Raw genomic sequence first — 18,422 nt, forward strand, 5'->3', positions numbered from 1 at the left:
GAGGCAGTGGTGATGTTAAATAGATGTTAAATAAGGTGAGTGAATGGAGGTACCGTGGTCCAGGCTTTGCTAAGGACGGTGCGTTACGTAGTACCTAAGTTCGGGAATTTCGGTCTCTGCCTTCTTTTACAATAACCGGTTTTTTACTGTTTTTATCAGATTTTTTGTGAGATATAATTTTATTTCATTAGACAGTGTGAATGTTGCGATGCTTATAGTTGTTATATATACTTATATGTATGTATGTATGTATGTATGTATGTTACCCGGGGCAAGTTGTTATCTTTAGTTTTCTTTAGTCAGTACTAGGAACAGCACCCTCTAGTCAATAAACCAGGTGGATGCCTCCTCCCCCTTCCTTCTGTGTTAGTATTGAAACGAATTCAACACATAGTGGACTGTTGTTTATTTTTTGAAAATGGTTACCCAAAGTAAATTTTTTGGAGCTTGCATTTTTCCTCTTTTTACCGGTACATTTTCAAGTTTACACATATGTAATCTACATATACTCTAGCTATGAAATTAAGCTGTAGTTGTACTAATAAGTTAAACCTTTAGCGCTTCTATTGGTTATAATTGAAAAATGGCGCCTTTGGGGCAGATTGTTACGTTCGGCTTGGGGCACGGTGTCATCCAACCTGCCCCTCACACGGCTTGATTAATTCCTTATTCTATAGAATGGTGAGAAAATATAAAAAGAAGACCACGAGACGGAAGAAACATATAAGTTAGCAGCAAAACAAGTCATTAAGAAAAGCTGCAAACACATTTGATATACGTTAATCTTCATGACCTTGTAACGGTATCTTAAAAGAACTCAGAGGAAAGAGTAAGATGCATCAGCGTCTTTCATAAAATTAGCGGGGTATGCAAAACCAAGGCAAGTGTTTTCTGATGAAATGGAAATAAAACTAAAAGAATATGTTATTAGCTCTAGTAAAATATATCATGGTATAACTTCAAAAGATATTAGAAGTCTTGCATACGAGTATGCAGTGGCTTGCCAGATTGTGTATATCCCTCAATCTGGGACCAATTTAAGTAAGCAAGTGAAGATTGGTTACTGGGATTTTTAATAAAGAGACATTCCAAAATTTCCCTTCGCATCCCAGGGCCGACCAGCTTATCCAGAGCCATAAGCTTTAATGCCCACACCATTATGAAGTTTTATGATAATCTTGAGCCAGATACAACTTTGAAGGGCATGAGGTATGGAATACAGAGGAAAAAAGGAGTTGCTACTGTGCCAAAACCATAAAAAGTTTGAGCAGAAAAAGGAAAGAAACAAGTAGGAAAGACAGCATCTGCCGAAAAAGGGACAACAGTCACCATAGAGGTAGCAGTTAATGACCTTAGTAATTCTGTTCCCCTCTTTTTGTTTTCAAAAACCATTTCATTACTAAAGTTCCTACAGGATGTGTTGGGCAAGCTCATCCCATGTCCCTTCTTCGGTTGAGTCTCCAGTCTTGGTAATTTGGATAATCATTCTTCTCATCTATCTATGGCAGTGCTAGACTTTTGCAAAGAAAATGGAATAAAACTACGTTAAAAAGTACTACAATACTGCTTGTTCTGCTTGAATAAAAACACCCACCCTGGTATCCCAATATCCATTTATAATATCCCATCAATAGTAAAGGCGCATTACCAAATGTTTTAACAACAAAAACAGCATGGCAGGCTACCAGAGGGCTGGTATCTGGCCCTTCAATCGGCATACATACATTGAACAGGTCTTTCGTACTTTATGTGTGACAGATAGACCCATACCTGAACCTCAACCTCAAGAAAACATGAGCAGCTCGAGTTCCTTGGCACCAATTAAAGACCTGACTCGAACCATCTACCAGTGGAACGTCTAGAGTTAGCAAACGAAGGGAAAATCGGTGGAAAACCAAAGTCATGATTGTTACAACTGAAGATATCCTAGTTTACCCAAAAGCTGGTCAGAGAAAAAGTACCGGGCAGAGAAAGAGAAGAAAAAATCTGTTATCCTTACTGACACTTCAGTCAAAGGTAAATTGCGCAAAGATGAGTAAGAAAGGTTAGAAAAAAGATAAAAACTGCACAAAAGAAACAAATAGTGATAATAAAGTAAACAAATGCTTGAAACAGAGGACGAGGGACAGGCGTGATTTAGATCTGAAACCAATGATGAAGACTGCCTTTGCATCATATGTCAAGAGCCGTTTTCAAAGAGCAGGCGGTTGTTAAGGATGAATCCAGTGCACAGTGAAGGAAAATGGGCACATGAGCGTTGTGGGGGAAAGGGTGCTTTCTACGTAGGTATCAATTGTATTTCTGATTAATGATTGACCTGCTCTTTGAAAATTTTTAAGAAAAATGTATGCTTTTGTTTTGATACCTTTCTTACGTTATGAGATATTCCTGATGAATAAAACGTTGAGCAAATGCTTTTGCTTGGATTGTACAGCATTTGCTTCACTTTCAATGAATAAAACAAAGCAAATGCTTTTGCTAGTAGCAAATGCTTACAGCTAATACTTAAGTTCAAGCAAATGCTTAGAAATGATCAGCAATTGCTTCATTTCCTATGAGTAAAACCTAGCAACTGCTTATGCTTCCAAGCAATAGCTTACAAAGTTTAAGGCAGCTCATGAGGGTGCTTGAAGCTCCAGTAAATCTACATGATGGCAGATTTTCTTGAAATTTGTTAAAGGAAAAACTCATCAAAATTGTTGCATGGTGTTATATAATTGTGTTTCTATTGTATGTAAAACATATATATATAATATATATATATATATATATATATATATATATATATATATATATTACTGTTATAATATATAGTCTTTATGATACCTATATATGCATGCATATATATACACACTATAGTATATAGGTATGTATGTATGTATATATATATATATATATATATATATATATATATATATATATATATATATATACACATACTGTTTATATATATAAAGGTATAATTACAGATATACTATATATATAAGTGCATCGTATACACAAAACACACATATATGTATATATATAATATATATATAATATATATATATATATATATATATACATATTTATATATATTATATATATATATATAGATATATATATATATATTATATATATAACACTTTATCTATGATAATAAGATATTCTACTAAGCAGCAGATAAAAGAACTGCAAACTGCAACAGTCCTTAACTACTGCTACAAGTACCACAAACACTCCTACCATTTCCTATTGCCAATATAGTAATTGCACAGTAATATTAGAACTTTTGGTATCTCATAATTAGTCGGCGCATCTGCTGTTTTAAAATTACGTATTGTAAGAATTCACATCCACTAGTAGTATGTAACAAAGGCAGGAAAAGCTAACATTTATTTCAAGAATTATTTATAATGGTCTTGTTCCATATTCATTCAAATTAAACTCATTCTGCCTGAAGCGACTGGTAATCAAACCCAAATTACCCAGAAAACTCAAAATGAGCTTCTGCGTTTATCCGTATATACGGTTAAGAATGTCTAAAACAAATGAGTACGACGTGGCTGGGTCTCTAAGCAAAAGCTCGGAATCCATTTAGCAAAAGGTAGCAAACGCTGATCATTTTTATTCGTAAGACTTTAAGCAATTACTTTTTGCCTAAGCTTCTGCTACCTTTTGCTACTCAAGCTTTTGTTTTTTCTTACAAGCTTTTGCTTTAAGCAAATGCTTGATTTTTATTCATCAGGCTCAAAAATTGTTCTAATCGGAATGTCATAGGTCAAGCTGCATCTACATGTGAAGTTTTCTATGTTATTATCACTTTTCTTTAAACAGAACAAATTTAAGGTAAATAAGCCTTATCTATGGATCCATGATAAATGTGCAGGGCAGGCAAGGGTTATTTTTATTGTCTAGTGTTCAAGAACAAAGTAAAGAGTGATATTTTCTACATTTGTATTAACGTTATCTTCGAGGAAGAAGTTATATGAAATTTCAAAGTATTTAAGAGAAAGTATGGAATTTGTTTTTCTATTTTATTGCCATTTCCATTACGGAAGTATTAAAGGTTTTTTTTATAATTGTCATTTCACAAGTCAAGCAGAACATTAAGCTGTAGTATACCGTACGAAATGAATGTTTGATTGAAAAGCCATTGATGTTTTATGATCCTGTCATTAAAAATTACAATCTTCGTAGACATTTGATGCTATAATTATTGATGAAACTGCCCCAGCCGAGTAACAACTTCCCCTACCCTGGGTTTAATTGTTACATTTTAGATCTTTGCAAAAAATTAAAAATTCTTATAGGTCAGAGACAACTTAGGGCATTTTGATTTTTTTAATTTTTCATTTGATGTATAATTAAATTTAACATCTGGGGATAGTTGATACAGTTTTTACTCCGGGAATTTTTCTGAAGTTATTTTTCAGGTTAAAAGAATGATATTTATCTCACCAGATGTTAAATTTAATTATACATCAAATGAAAAATGAAAAAAATCAAAATGCCCTAAGTCGTCTCTGACCATAGGAATTTTTCATTTTTTACAAAGATCTGAAATGTAACAATTAAACCCAGAGTGGGGGAAGTTGTTACTCGGCATGGGGCAGTTTCATCAATAATTATAGCATCAAATGTCTACGAAGATTGTAATTGTTAATGACAGGATCATAAAACTTCAACTGTCCATCAAATTTATTATCCCGTTTATGCTTTTCATCCCATGCGGGCAAATTTATTCACGTTTTCTGTCATATAATATACTTATATATATAATATATATATATATATATATATATATATATATAATATATTTATATATATTTAGGGGAGACCGGGGATAGTTGTTACAGTTTATATATATATATATATATATATATATATATATATATATATATATATATATATATATATGTGTGTGTGTGTGTGTGTGTGTGTGTATATATATTATTATATATATATATATATATATATATATATATATATATATATATATCTATACATACATATATATATAATATATATATTAATTCTATATGACAGAAAACGTGAATAATTTTGCCTGCATGGAATGAAAAGTATAAACGGGATAAAAAAAATTTGACGGACATAAAAACGTTTTGGTGTGAGAGAGAGAGAGAGAGAGAGAGAGAGCAGAGAGAGAGAGAGAGAGAGAGAGAGAGAGAGAGCATGTAGTAAAGAATGTATTTTTAGACACAACGGAGAAAGTGGAAATAAGAGACGTGAAAGGTCCCCGACAGGAGAAGGGGGGGGGAGGAGGGTGGTGCGTGCATGAAGCTTTTGTGAGCAAAACAAGAGAATGAAGAATGACAGGGCCGGAAGGCTTTCAGGGCCGCCATTTCTGATTGGATAGCCTCTGTTGACTGTAGAGGTGAGAGGCTTCAAGATCGCGCTCGGATTTTTCTTGCCCAAGTACAGGGCTAAAGGTTAAATGCAATTTAATCTTTCCCCTTTTATATTTTGCCTGTTGCATTTTTTTCTTTATTTTGTCAGCTATTTATACATTTCTTTCTAGACATATCTTTATAAAATTTTTCTTCTAAATAAGCTGATATATATATATGATTATATAATTATTCGGAAGATAAGGTCTTATGCCTATGGAAGGAATAAGCCTGAAGGGCCCACTTGAAATGAAGCTTCCAAAGAATATGGTGATCATTTGAAAGAGGTTACAGAAGATGATAGGAAGTACAGGAAAAAGAGATCAGTTATTAAAAAGAGAAAAAAAATATGGATAGTTTAATATGGTTCATCTTTTAGCACAGTTCGTTTACACGAAGGTTTTTCTTAATGTGCTTTGTTACGCAGATACCTTAGCGGCAGTTTAAAGAAATTCGAAGCTGTAAACTCCTAAAAATGGATTTAGAATTTTAAATTGTGATATTTAAACCAATGGAGTTTTACTTGTTTAATGTTGAAGACCGTTTTAAACAACAACAGTAACAACAACAACAACAACAATAATAATAATGATAATAATATAGATAAAAATAATAATAATAACAACAGACGAGAAAATCACCGCATTGGCAAATGAACGAAGAATTTTTATTGAAGTACATAAACTCTCAGATGACATTTGCGATCTACTTGTACTCATTTCAGAACAAATCCATAAACATTTCTTTAAAAAAACTTGATGCATTTTCGTCTGCTTAAAGAGAAGAAATTACAAGACTCATCATTATCATCCCTGTTTGAGTGTGGAGGCCTTCGTGGATGGTCTCTGGTTGGTTTAGATCAAGGCTGATGGTTTAGATTAAACCGTCCTTATGCCAGCACGGGCCCTGTGGTAAGGTGTTTTATAGAATAAATAATCCTGGTGGACTCAAGACTCGGAACAACTTACTCATACGCCTACTACCGACCCACATTCGTCCAGCTTGCTGGCCCTCTTTAACTTGAAAAACTAACTCTCCGTGTTATAACTTTTTCGATTGTTCTCACATTCATAGACGTAATTTCTGATCGAGAATAGATTCTTAAATCATCTGCAGTTCATTTTTACACAAAATGGAAAACTGGACCGCACGTATACCTTCTGCATTGTGGTATTTCAGTTCAAAACTTCCTGTTTGTCGTAGTATGTTAATGTTGTTTTGTAAGACAAATGTAAACTACTGCCACTGCTACTGCTGTTAGTACAATTATATGTTTTCCGTAGAAATTGATTTGCCAGAAAAGTAAGACCATAGTTGACAGCCCGTGGAGGAAACGAAGGCAACAAGAATTGGGGGAAGTGTTAGGCAGGGTATAAAATTGTATAGAGTACCTACTAGAATAGAAGTATTAGCGTGTGCTCCTTAGCAACAAGACAGCAAGAGTAGAGGTTGCCATAAGCAACTGTCATTGTTTGGAAGGAGGGGCACCAAAAATCATGGGCAGTAGGATGATGAAAAAAATTAAATTGTTGAGCTCTTTGTCTCCTAGGCTTAAACTCTGGGCACTTGGGGGATGACTTGATTATTACAAGGAATTGGTTATCATATGGTGTGATTAGCTAGTGAATCCTCCGTGGATTCTTCCATTTAAATGGATTGGTACAGTTATTTATTAAAGAAAGACACAAAAGAAGAAGGAGCCCTTGCTATACAGGTAGAATTAAAAAAAATATATGAGACAGAAAACCTACAACATTTGCAAATATTGAGGCTTGGATCCTAATTAAAGAATAAGAAATTGAATAATTAGAAAACTTAAATGGCAAGATAATCAAAGTGATGTTTGAGCAATCTGCAGCAACACCAAACTGGGGATCGATAGCAGAGGCATGCACATGGCCAAAAATGGACAGATTTGAATGTGGAAAGACGATGTTTGTGCATAATAAAGTAATGTTAATGTTAATTAATACAAGAAGATCAACAAGGAACGTATGTTAGGGTGATGGGATGAGAGTCAATTAAACCCATGTAAAAAAATATTGAAAATTATAGTAGAAGCTGTAAAAAGTTATAAAAACTAGTCAAGAATTGTAAGTGAGATTAGGAAGAATAAATGGAGGAAAAGAAAAGAGAAATTACAAAGTTGAGGTTTGTCCATGAAAGGGAAGGGCAGAAGGGGGATCCGCTGAAGAACTAAGTCCCAAATAATCTATCACTGTTATATAAACAGAGAAACATGTTAAATCTGAAAGAAATCATAGAAACATAAATGAAGACATATCAGCTAAGTGTTAGGCAGGCTGCTGACACCACGGAACTTCCGTTTAGCTGTAAATAATTGAAAGTATTTGAGAGTTAGTAGCGTAGAACCAGTCACTAAAAAAAATCCAATAAAAGTGGATGTACATAGATAGGACATGTACAGGCACTGGAGAAGAGATAAAAGTTAAAACAGGTAATGCTATCTGCATAGGAGGTGATGAACTTGATGGTAGATGATAGATCATAGTGCTTTGCACCTACGCTATAATTGTAACGTTCCTTCAGTCAAGAAGTGTGATGAGAGCAATGAGGAACCTGAAGGTAGGTAACCCTTGTGGCTTGGAAACGGCTGGTTATCAAAACCCAAAGTTAGGTGGTGCATGGTGGAATATCAGAAAACCATGCCAAGTTTATATAGATGGTGGAAATTATGCGACGAGGTGTAGCGACTAGCGAGAGGTAGACTGAAATATGAATATGATGGTTATCTTGTGTCTCTGTAGGAATGCACAAATGAATAATTTGTAGGACACGTGGAAAAGAAGCCAGAATTGCTGTGAATTCGAACATTTTCCCTTGTATTCATATATAGTCAGTGAATGAGTTAAAAAAAAAAACAAGAATATAAAATAAATTTGAGCCCACCAAGTCGCTTGTAAAAGTGTGGAAATAAAATCTGCAAAAATATTGCAAGCAGGAATGGGATAAAGGCAGCCATTCTATGGTCATTTGATGTATTTCAACTTTTTAAGCTATTATGAATGCAGTGTGGCCACAACGGTGCTTGAGAATTGAACAATGACTTTCCAAGAGTTAAATCCAGAAAAAATTTGCTTAAGATTGGGAAAATATCCATGACGAATGTGGCTTATGAACTTCCTAGGAAGTAAGTGCCGTACAGAGGTTGACTTACTTATTACTACTACTATACTCCTCTCCCCGATACCCTGGCCTGCCCCCGGCCCTATTGCACCATAAAAGGTAAATTACCTGTTCAAATATTTCTGTAACCGGACTACGTACGTACGTCTTTGTAGGTCAGATATATTTAAATAAAAGTTACGACACAGGTCCCCTACGTGTTTAGCTTTGCCTTGCCAAGAGTGCCAGTTACTCGAGTCCTTTCAAGAGTTCTTGGCTGAATTGGTAGCTAGGTAGGTACCTAGCGTCAGCCTTTTAGGTACCTACTAGCTATAGCCTAGGTACTAGGCCAAATAGTAGGTAGGCACCTATAAGTTTTTGACATTTCAAACAAGGACATAGGTTAAGATCGGGTAAGGTAAGGCTAGGCAGAGGAGAATATGATTAACCTTATTAGGATATTAGGGGGCAAGCACCTAGGGTAAACAACCGACTGGACTGGCCAACTCACCGACCACCGCGTTTTGGCCACCCTCCGAAAAAGTACTTTAACACGTCCTAACACCGGAGATGGTCATCAGTCATGAGTTGTTGGTGGTGATAGCAGGAGCTCAAGACCTCTACTCTCCTTTTGAAGTATACCTATAAGTATTTTCTCCAAAGTTAGAAATTAAGGCCATATTTTAAGATTTAAACAGAGAGTAATGAAAAGTGTGGCCAACGCAGTGCACACTACCACCATGACGCTTTCAAAGTTTTTACTTCCAATTCAAAATGTTTAAAAGATTGACGCCATCTCGATGTTTGCGGAGTCGCTTGTGTCAACAAACTTCCCATTTCCTGTGCTAAATCCGCACACCACTTGTACCCATAGACGCTGGGGCACTTTCATCACAACAATCGTAAACACGACTACCAACCACTACTTATCCAAGGGAACTACAGCATTCTTTGCGCTCTTCATTTGTTTATCAGTGTTGTCAATTGGTATGTGTTTACCCTCCAAACTGGGTATAAGACTTACACTAAACCGGGGAAATAAGTGAAATTGGCGTATCTAGGGTAAAAAACCGCATGGTACAGGGGTGGACCATGTACGATCAATGTGTACAACCCCAAGAAAAGTACATTATAACGCGTCTTGACACCGGAGTAGAGGGTCTTTGCTCCGGTTTCTCACCAACAACAAGTCGCGTCTGATGCCCATCTCCGATGTCAGGACGCGTTACCTATAATGTACTTTTTTGGGGGTTGTACACATGATCGTACATGGTCCACCACTGTACCATGTGGTTTTTTACCTTCTATGTAGTATACATACATATTACAGCAATTTTATCATTACTGCATTACTATGACAACATCGGCGTATGTGTGAAGCTCCACTAGATTGGCAACGATGAGTCATTTTTCAATGCGTTGTCTGCTCGTAAGTACATCAGAAATATTTGTAATTTTTGGGGGTTAATTTGGTTGCAAAAAAGGGATAATAGACATGGATTAAATAAAAATTGTGAAGTAACAAAGTAAAGTTAAACTAAATATTGAGTAAAGTAAATAATTAAGGGAATAAAACTTTGCACATCATAAAGAGTGTAGTCGTCTGCTGCTCGTAACTGTGTTTTGGTGGATGAAAGTGGCTTAGGAACTAGGAACAGCAACAATGGTTCAAGTGCAATTTGGAGTTAATTAAAGACCAAATAAAATGTGTATTTCTGGGCTCAGCTCGTGTCGCTGCGCGAAATATCCTTTAATCTATTATTTCTAGGGTAAATGTACTAACACATACCAGAGAATAAATAAAATAAAGAAAAAGGTCAGTATAACTGACTCGCTCACCCTCCAGGGGAGGGTGTCGGTATGAACACTAGGCGAGTGAGACCACTACCACGAGCCAAATGCCAATAGAAATCTCCCACTACAAAAAACCCTCCAAGAGGGGAGCCGACCCACAGAGTGAGCAGCTCGTACTACTACTACTCCATCCCATGCTGCCGACTGCTGCGCCTCTGGTGGCCATCCTTTTCAGTTAGCGCAACACGAGTCCACACGTGTTACTTTTTCTCTCTGTGTTTTTTGTTGCCCTTTTCATTGGATTATCTATCATGGAGCGTGCAGCTATCGCAGCAGCTAAGTTAAGTACTCAGTATTTACGGTTAGTTGATTTTTTCCGGCCCTGAGACAGTATTTGCCGTTTTTAGGTATAAATACGATCTCGGGGTCGGAAGCATGGCAGCATAGTTCTGCCTCCGTGGTGGGTTCGTTCTTGGTCTCCCTACCTAGAACATCCCCTTATTTATGTACGCTCTATATTATTATCCGCTTTACTTAGGATACGGTCTACTCAGGTTATCATGCATGCATGGATTTTACCTTATGTAGCTTCTTCTATCCAGACCCTAGTCCAGGTTCTTGTATCGGCCTCTGACTAGCTTTGAGTGGTAGACTTGCCTTCGGGTTAGTCGTACACTCCTGGATTTTTTCTCCTGCTATATTGCTTTCTTTCTTTCATTTTTATTTATTTATACTGTGTATTTTGTTATAGTTGGGTTAGTTAGGCGTCTGGCTTAGCCTAGGTCCTGGCTCATTGAGCCTATACTACCGCTCATCAGTTCGGTTGCTTCCCTATAGCATCTCTCTGATCAGTTGGTTTTGGACCCAGTGGGCCTATATGCTACCGCTTTTCAGTTCAGTTTGCTTCCCGATAGCATCTCTCTGATCAGTTGGTTGTCCTAGGCTTAGTTGTCGTATTTGGTCTTACCGCCTCGTGGTCACTTCGTGATCACGGGACAGCCAGACGCCTGTCCAGTCACCCTTCCCCCCCCTCCCGCTCTTCCATAGAGTGGGCGGGTGGGGGTGGGTCGGTCTGCCCTGGGGGGGGGGGGGGGGGGGGGGGGGGGGGGGGGGGGGGGGGGGGCCGGGGCCCCATGCTCGCTCCGCATACCCTCCCGAGCCTGCCTCCCTCTCTCCCCTCAGGCGGAGAGGCTAGGAGTCGGGACAGACCCAGACTGGTCTCGACCTCTCCGGCTTCTCGGTCCGGCCGGGTGGTACGTAGTGGGGGGTGCTGGCCTTTCCCCCCCTCCGCGCTTCCCTTGTCGCTCCGGGCTTAGCTCGAGCCTGTATGTCTTCTCGCCTTTCCCACCTTACTAGGGCTCCTTCCTGATCGGAGTCCTGGTATCCAGCGGAAAGATGTTAGTCCAACCCCCAGTAGAGTGGACCGGAGCATACAGTGGGTCTCTACTAACCTTACCGTATTGCTGAGTTACTACACTCCGCTACGCACTGGACTTAGTCCGGTTTCCGCTTGTGTTTTTAGGTTTTAAGTTATCTATAAGTTTATCTTAAGTACCTTAAAACCATCCCCCCTCCCCTTCCCACATGTTTTACCGGATCTCTCCGGGATTATAGCCTATTCAGGCGTTGCAGGGAGGGGTTATGCCCAAATTTTTTCCGAGCTCCGGCATGCAAACGGAGTTCTTCTGTCCTTTAGTCTGTAAGTGATGTTTTTTAAGATACTCATGTGTCTTCCAACTTACAGGGCCACCACTGTGAGCATCCGGGATGTTCCGCCACACTTCAGGACCCATGTGGACACGAAGTTTGCCGGTCCCATGCTCCATGCGCGACTCCGCACGGGACATCCAGGTCTGGTACCATGAGACGTGTACCATATGTTACGATCTGGTGAGCCAGCTTTTGGAAGGGGTAAGTATTCCATCTCCAGTAGCTGCTCCGCTTCTATTTTAGTGCTTAAGTTTTCATCATTTACTTTCACTTAAGGCATCTAGTTTTAAGTATACTTTAATTTGTTTTAGTTTTAAGTGACTCTTAAATCTAAACTACGCCCTCTCTTCCAGGCGCCGGCAGTAAGGGATACCGCACTGGCTACCCTGCGGGCCTGGGCGGGTCGGCGGTTTTGGGAAAAACGCCGCTAAGGGACAGCCCTACATCCTGGAGAAGCGGTTGGCATTATTAATCTTCCCCGGAGGCAAGGCGACAGGATACGTCGACCCGGTAGATGCGGCTCCGACTATCGCCTTCATCCAACAACAGCTGGCTGCCTCATTAACTGATCAAGACCAGGATATCTCTACGGATGTCGCGACCCTCGATATTAATGTTGAACCTATGGTAGGTATAGACGACCTGTTGGTCGAGGTAGGTAAGGTGGACACCCAAGGATCACCCTTGGGCGTGACTGTTTCTTCTACCCCTGCAACCTCTCCATCCTTCCAAGGCTTTACGGGTGACGAAATATATTCTCCTCCTGACGCTTCGGTTAGACCTAAGGTCAAGGCTAAAGTGATGACCTTGACTAAGACGTCGTCGTCGTCTAAGAAGACGACTTCGGCTTCATCCTCCTCCCGTAAGTCTCCGGCTGGGAATCCCGGAGCAGACAGGTCTAAAGCTTCTAGCTCCGGCTCTAAGTCCTCGAGGAGTAAATCCTCCAGAGAGAGATCTCGCACTCCGGCAGAGTCACCAGTTCCGCTACCATTGGTTCCAATTCAGAGCCTCCCCTCCACCTCCGCAGCAGCTCCGGCTTTGGACTCCAATGCTGGCCTGTTGCAAACAGGTGGGCGACCTGGTTGGGTCCCTAAAGAGTAGCATAGAACAAATGATCTCTCGTCTGTCGGATAGGATTACTTCCCAGGACTCCATTATAGCCGGGCTGAGAGAAGCTCCTCTAGCCTCTCCTCCACTTTCCAACACAAGGTGAACTCAGCTTCCTCCGTATGACTCACTACCTCCGTTCTCTATGAACAACCCGTGGAGAGTAGCGTCCCATACGCCCCCTTCCAGGACGTTCATCTCTATACCGGAATTTGGGACTCGAAGAATAGAGGACTTCGAGTTCTACCCGGAAGACCTCCAGCCTCCGTTCATAGGCTACGCAAGGCTCACACCCTCGGCTATGGTTCGGGACGATAGGGTACCTAAGGAGACAGTCCTCTATTCACGTGACAGGCTCAGAGAGAATGGCTCAGGTGTTTAGAGGACATGGATTGTTCTAATACCAAGATACAAACCGTTTAAGAGTCCCTTTACCATTTTCACAATGGATGAGAGTACCCGCTCCCGTTCCTAACCAAGATCGCGAGGTCGACCATCCCAGCGGCCCAGAAGGGGGAACCTATACCGCAGTTGAAGGAAGCAGATCCCACATCTCCGTTGCTCCTCAGTTGGAGAATTGTGGGAAGACTTGCCGAACACATTCTCAGCTGGCAAACTCAAACCGGACTGTGCTATGGAGCAGTTTGGTGAAAAGCTACCCAGGCTCCCAGATAGCCTTATTCAGGCTGAATTTGACGCAAAATCGCGACTAGCCAGATCGATCAATTCTATGGCTATGTCTGAGGTAGCAACCATGGCTTATGGATCAGAACCGAGTTTTTAAGCTCATGACCAAGCCCTGACTCAAACGGTACAGTCAGATATGTTTGAGTTTGCCACTGCTCGGACGAATTGTAGGAAGCATGTCCTACAAGAGGCAACCATTCGGCATGAACCGAATAGGTTACTCTCGTCTAGCATCTGGGGCGCAGATCTCTTCCCAGAAGCTATGGTTAAGGAAGTCCAGTCAGAGGCTACGAGGTTGAACCAGAGCCTTAAGGACCGTTGGGCCTTACGGCTAAGAGGAGGCAAGACCTGACAGCTAAAGGTAAGGGACAAAGGAAACCCAGGCGTTTCCAACCTTACCAGAAAAAGCAACCACGCTTTTCTCAACAAGTTTCGGCGGTACCGTTAGTGCAGACAGCCCAACCCTCCACTTCTAAAGGTCAATCACAGCCAATTTATGTGATATCCCCTCAGCCTCAGCCCTCCACCTCTTACGCCATCTCTCCAGCTTACAATCAAGCCTTCGAGAGTCAAGCTTCTCAGAAGTATGACCGCTCGGGTAAGGGAGGCAGAGGTAAGCGTCCTTTCGTGGGAGAGGATCGGGAGGCCCCTTTAATAGGGGAAAGCACTTCAGAGGAGGCCGAGGCGGTTACCAGAACCAATGAAGAACTTCAGGTAGGAGGGAGGCTGTTTCACTTTCGCCACCGGTGGAACTTCAGCCAATGGGCTCAGAGCATAGTGTCAAAAGGGCTGGGTTGGAGCTGGTTGACGAACCCACCTCCAGCCAGACCTTTCCGTCAACTTCCTTCCAAAGAATTGACAGAGTACGCGGAGGACCTCCTTCAGAAAGGAGCTGTAGCGAGAGTCAAGAGATTAAAATTTCAAGGTCGCTTGTTCAGCGTGCCAAAGAAAGGCTCACAAAAAAAGAAGGGTAATCTTAGACTTGTCCCGCTTAAACTTAGCCATCCGCTGCGACAAGTTCAAGATGCTCACGAATCTCACAGGTGCGGACCTTACTTCCCCGTGGGGCCGTCACCACCTCTATCGATCTTACAGACGCCTACTATCATATCCCTATTGCAAGACACTTCCGTCCGTATCTGGGTTTCAAGATAGGAGACCAGACATTCTCCTTCAAGGTAGTTCCATTCGGACTCAACGTGGCACCAAGAGTGTTCACGAAGCTAGCGGAAGTGGTAGTGCCAACAACTCAGATCACAAGGGATTATGGTAGTAGCGTATCTCGACGATTGGTTGATCTGGGCCCCAACAGTCGAGGAATGCAACAGAGCTACACTGAAAGTGATTCAGTTCCTGGAAATATCTAGGCTTCAAGATAAACAGGTCCAAATCAAGACTCACTTCCAGAGTCAGACTTTCAGTGGCTGGGCATTCAATGGAATCTATCCTCCCACACTCTGTCGATTCCATCAACCAAAAGGAAAGAAATAGCGAAGTCAGTCAAGCAATTTCTAAGTCACAAACTAGCGTCAAGGAGAGCTCAGGAAAGGATCCTGGGTTCTCTCCAGTTTGCATCAGTGACGAACGTCTTAATGAAAGCCAAACTGAAAGACCTAACCAGAATCTGGCGCTCGCGAGCAAATGTCAGGTCCAGGGACAAACTATCCTCAGTGCCTCTGATTCTAAAGAATCGACTTCGGCCGTGGGCGAGAGTCAAGAATTTGTCAATGTCAGTACCCCTTCAGTTCCCTCCACCAGGGATCACCATCCACACAGACGCGTCCTTAAGCGGCTGGGGAGGGTATTCCCAGGTCAAAAGGTTCAAGGGACTTGGTCACCTCAGTTCCGTCAGTTCCATATAAAACGTACTGGAGGCAATGGCAGTGTTCTTGACTCTAAAAAGGTTACGCCCACCAAAGTACTCCCACATAAAGCTAGTCCTGGACAGCGCAGTGGTAGTACATTGTATAAACAGAGGAGGCTCCAAGTCACGTCATCTAAATCACGTCATGGTAGCCATCTCTCCCTGGCAGACAAGTTCAGTTGGCATCTTTCCTCCACTCACATAGCTGGGAGTGTAGGAAACGTCATAGCAGAACGCCCTATCCGATCAGTACCCCTAGAGTCGGAATGGTCACTGGACAACAGTTCGTTCCAATGGATCCTTCAAAGAGTCCCAGGGCTACAGGTGGATCTCTTCGCATCCCAAGCGAACCACAAACTACCGTGTTATGTAGCCCCCAACCTGGACCCTCTGGCCTATGCCACGGACGCCCTGGCTCTATTGACTGGAACAAACTGGGAGAAGATTTATGTCTTCCCTCCAGTGAATCTCCTCATGAAAGTATTGAACAAACTCAGGACATTCAAGGGTCAAGTGGCTCTAGTAGCCCCAGACTGGCCGAAGAGCAACTGGTATCCTCTAATTTTGGAGCTGGGCCTTCGTCCTCTTCGGATCCCCAGTCCCAAGCTCTCCCAGTCAGTACAAACGAAGACTGTGTTCGCTTCCTCAGGGATTCTCAAAACCCTAACTTTATGGATTTCATGAAGTTTGCGGCAAAAAGAGATGCGAATATTGACCCTCAGAATATTCTCTTTTCTTGGAATCCGATAAAGGGATTCAACTTTGAGACAGTATGATGCTGCTGTCAAAAAGTTAGGCAACTTCCTGAGAGAATCGGAATATTAGAAATCATGACAGTTAATTCAGCTATATCCTTTTTCAGATCCTTATTTGAAAAAAGGTTTAGCAGCTAGCACAATTACGACAAACAAGTCAGCTTTGAAAAAGATATTTCAATTTGGATTCAACATAGACTTGACGGATTCTTACTTCTCGTCTATTCCTAAGGCATGTGCTAGGCTTAGGCCTTCTGTAAGGCCTACGTCAGTTTCATGGTTCTTAAACGATGTTCTAAAACTGGCTTCCGGAAACCGTAATGACACATGCTCGTTTATAATGCTCTTAAGAAAAACCCTATTTTTATTAAGCTTAGCTTCAGGAGCAAGAATTTCAGAACTGTCGGCTCTATCCAGGGACCCGGATCATATTCAATTCCTTCCCACAGGGGAAGTCCTACTTCTCCGGAACGTAGCTTTTAGCAAAGAATGAAGATCCTTTGATGAGGTGGGAACCTTGGAAGGTACTGCCCCTTCCACAAGTTGTATCCCTTTGCCCAGTTTTAACCTTACGAGCCTTTCTGTCCAGGACTCCTCATCTTCATCGGGTCCCCTCTTTAAGAGGGAAAAAGGTGGAACTTTATCCATTAAAGGCATCAGGCAGCAAATCCTGTACTTTATTAAGCAAGCCAATCTGACTCTTTTCCCGAAAGCACATGATGTCAGAGCAGTAGCCACCTCAATTAAATTATTTCCAACATATGAACTTCGATGAGTTGAAAAAGTATACTGGATGGAAATCACCGACAGTGTTCAAACGTCACTACCTTAAATCCTTGGAAGCTCTGAAATTCCCAGCAGTAGCAGCGGGTAACATAGTTTCCCCTGACTCTAGCTAATTTGTAGTAGAAGATTCAGTCCTCCTTTCTACCTGCCTCACCCAAAAGTTCGTCTATTCCTACCTTGTTCATTTGCATTCACCTTGTGTCTTAGCTGCTTTTATGATAGTGTAGTGGGTGCCCCTTATTGTCTGGCTAGGGACACTCACAAATGATTATAAACATTGATCTCATGGATGTTTCCCCTTATTTTTATGCTAGGGGTATATTCATATTATAATGGTTACGGGTTTTGTATATTAAGTCATATACATTCCTTTATATATTATTATCGTTGGTTATTTATATTAATTGCTATTATACTTTTGATACATGCTGTACACAGATATCATTTGATACATGTAAGTCATTTTACCTGTATATATGTAAATTACCTTATATTAAACAAACATGATTAGATTTAAGGGTAATTTAAGCTATTTATTTAATTTTAAATACCCCTGTGTATATGTATCTTTTAGCAATTATATTCTCTTTATATATATTTTATCTTTTATTTGAGACCTATTCTGATTTATATTTTAATTTTACTTTTGTTTACAATCTTTTGTCTATTTCTCTGGTACGATTTCGCGCAGCGACACGAGCTGAGCCCAGAAAAGGGATTTTGACGTAAGGAAAAATCTATTTCTGGGCGATTGGCTCGTGTCGCCAGCGAAATCCCACCTACCCATCCCTTCGCCCAAGATTGTCTGCTAACTTCAGGATGGCCACCAGAGGCGCAGCAGTCGGCAGCATGGGATGGAGTAGTAGTAGTACGAGCTGCTCACTCTGTGGGTCGGCTCCCTCTTGGAGGGTTTTGGTAGTGGGAGATTTCTATTGGCATTTGGCTCGTGGTAGTGGTCTCACTCGCCTAGTGTTCATACCGACACCCTCCTGGAGGGTGAGCGAGTCAGTTATACTGACCTTTTTCTTTATTTTATTTATTCTCTGGTATGTGTTAGTACATTTACCCTAGAAATAATAGATTAAAGGATATTTCGCTGGCGACACGAGCCAATCGCCCAGAAATAGATTTTTCTTACGTCAAAATCCCTTAATTGACAATCAAATAAGCACTGTGGCGTTTCAGTTGTGATGGCAGTAAGAA

This window comes from Macrobrachium nipponense, chromosome 49, assembly GCF_015104395.2.
Source record: "Macrobrachium nipponense isolate FS-2020 chromosome 49, ASM1510439v2, whole genome shotgun sequence".
Lineage (NCBI taxonomy): Eukaryota > Metazoa > Arthropoda > Malacostraca > Decapoda > Palaemonidae > Macrobrachium > Macrobrachium nipponense.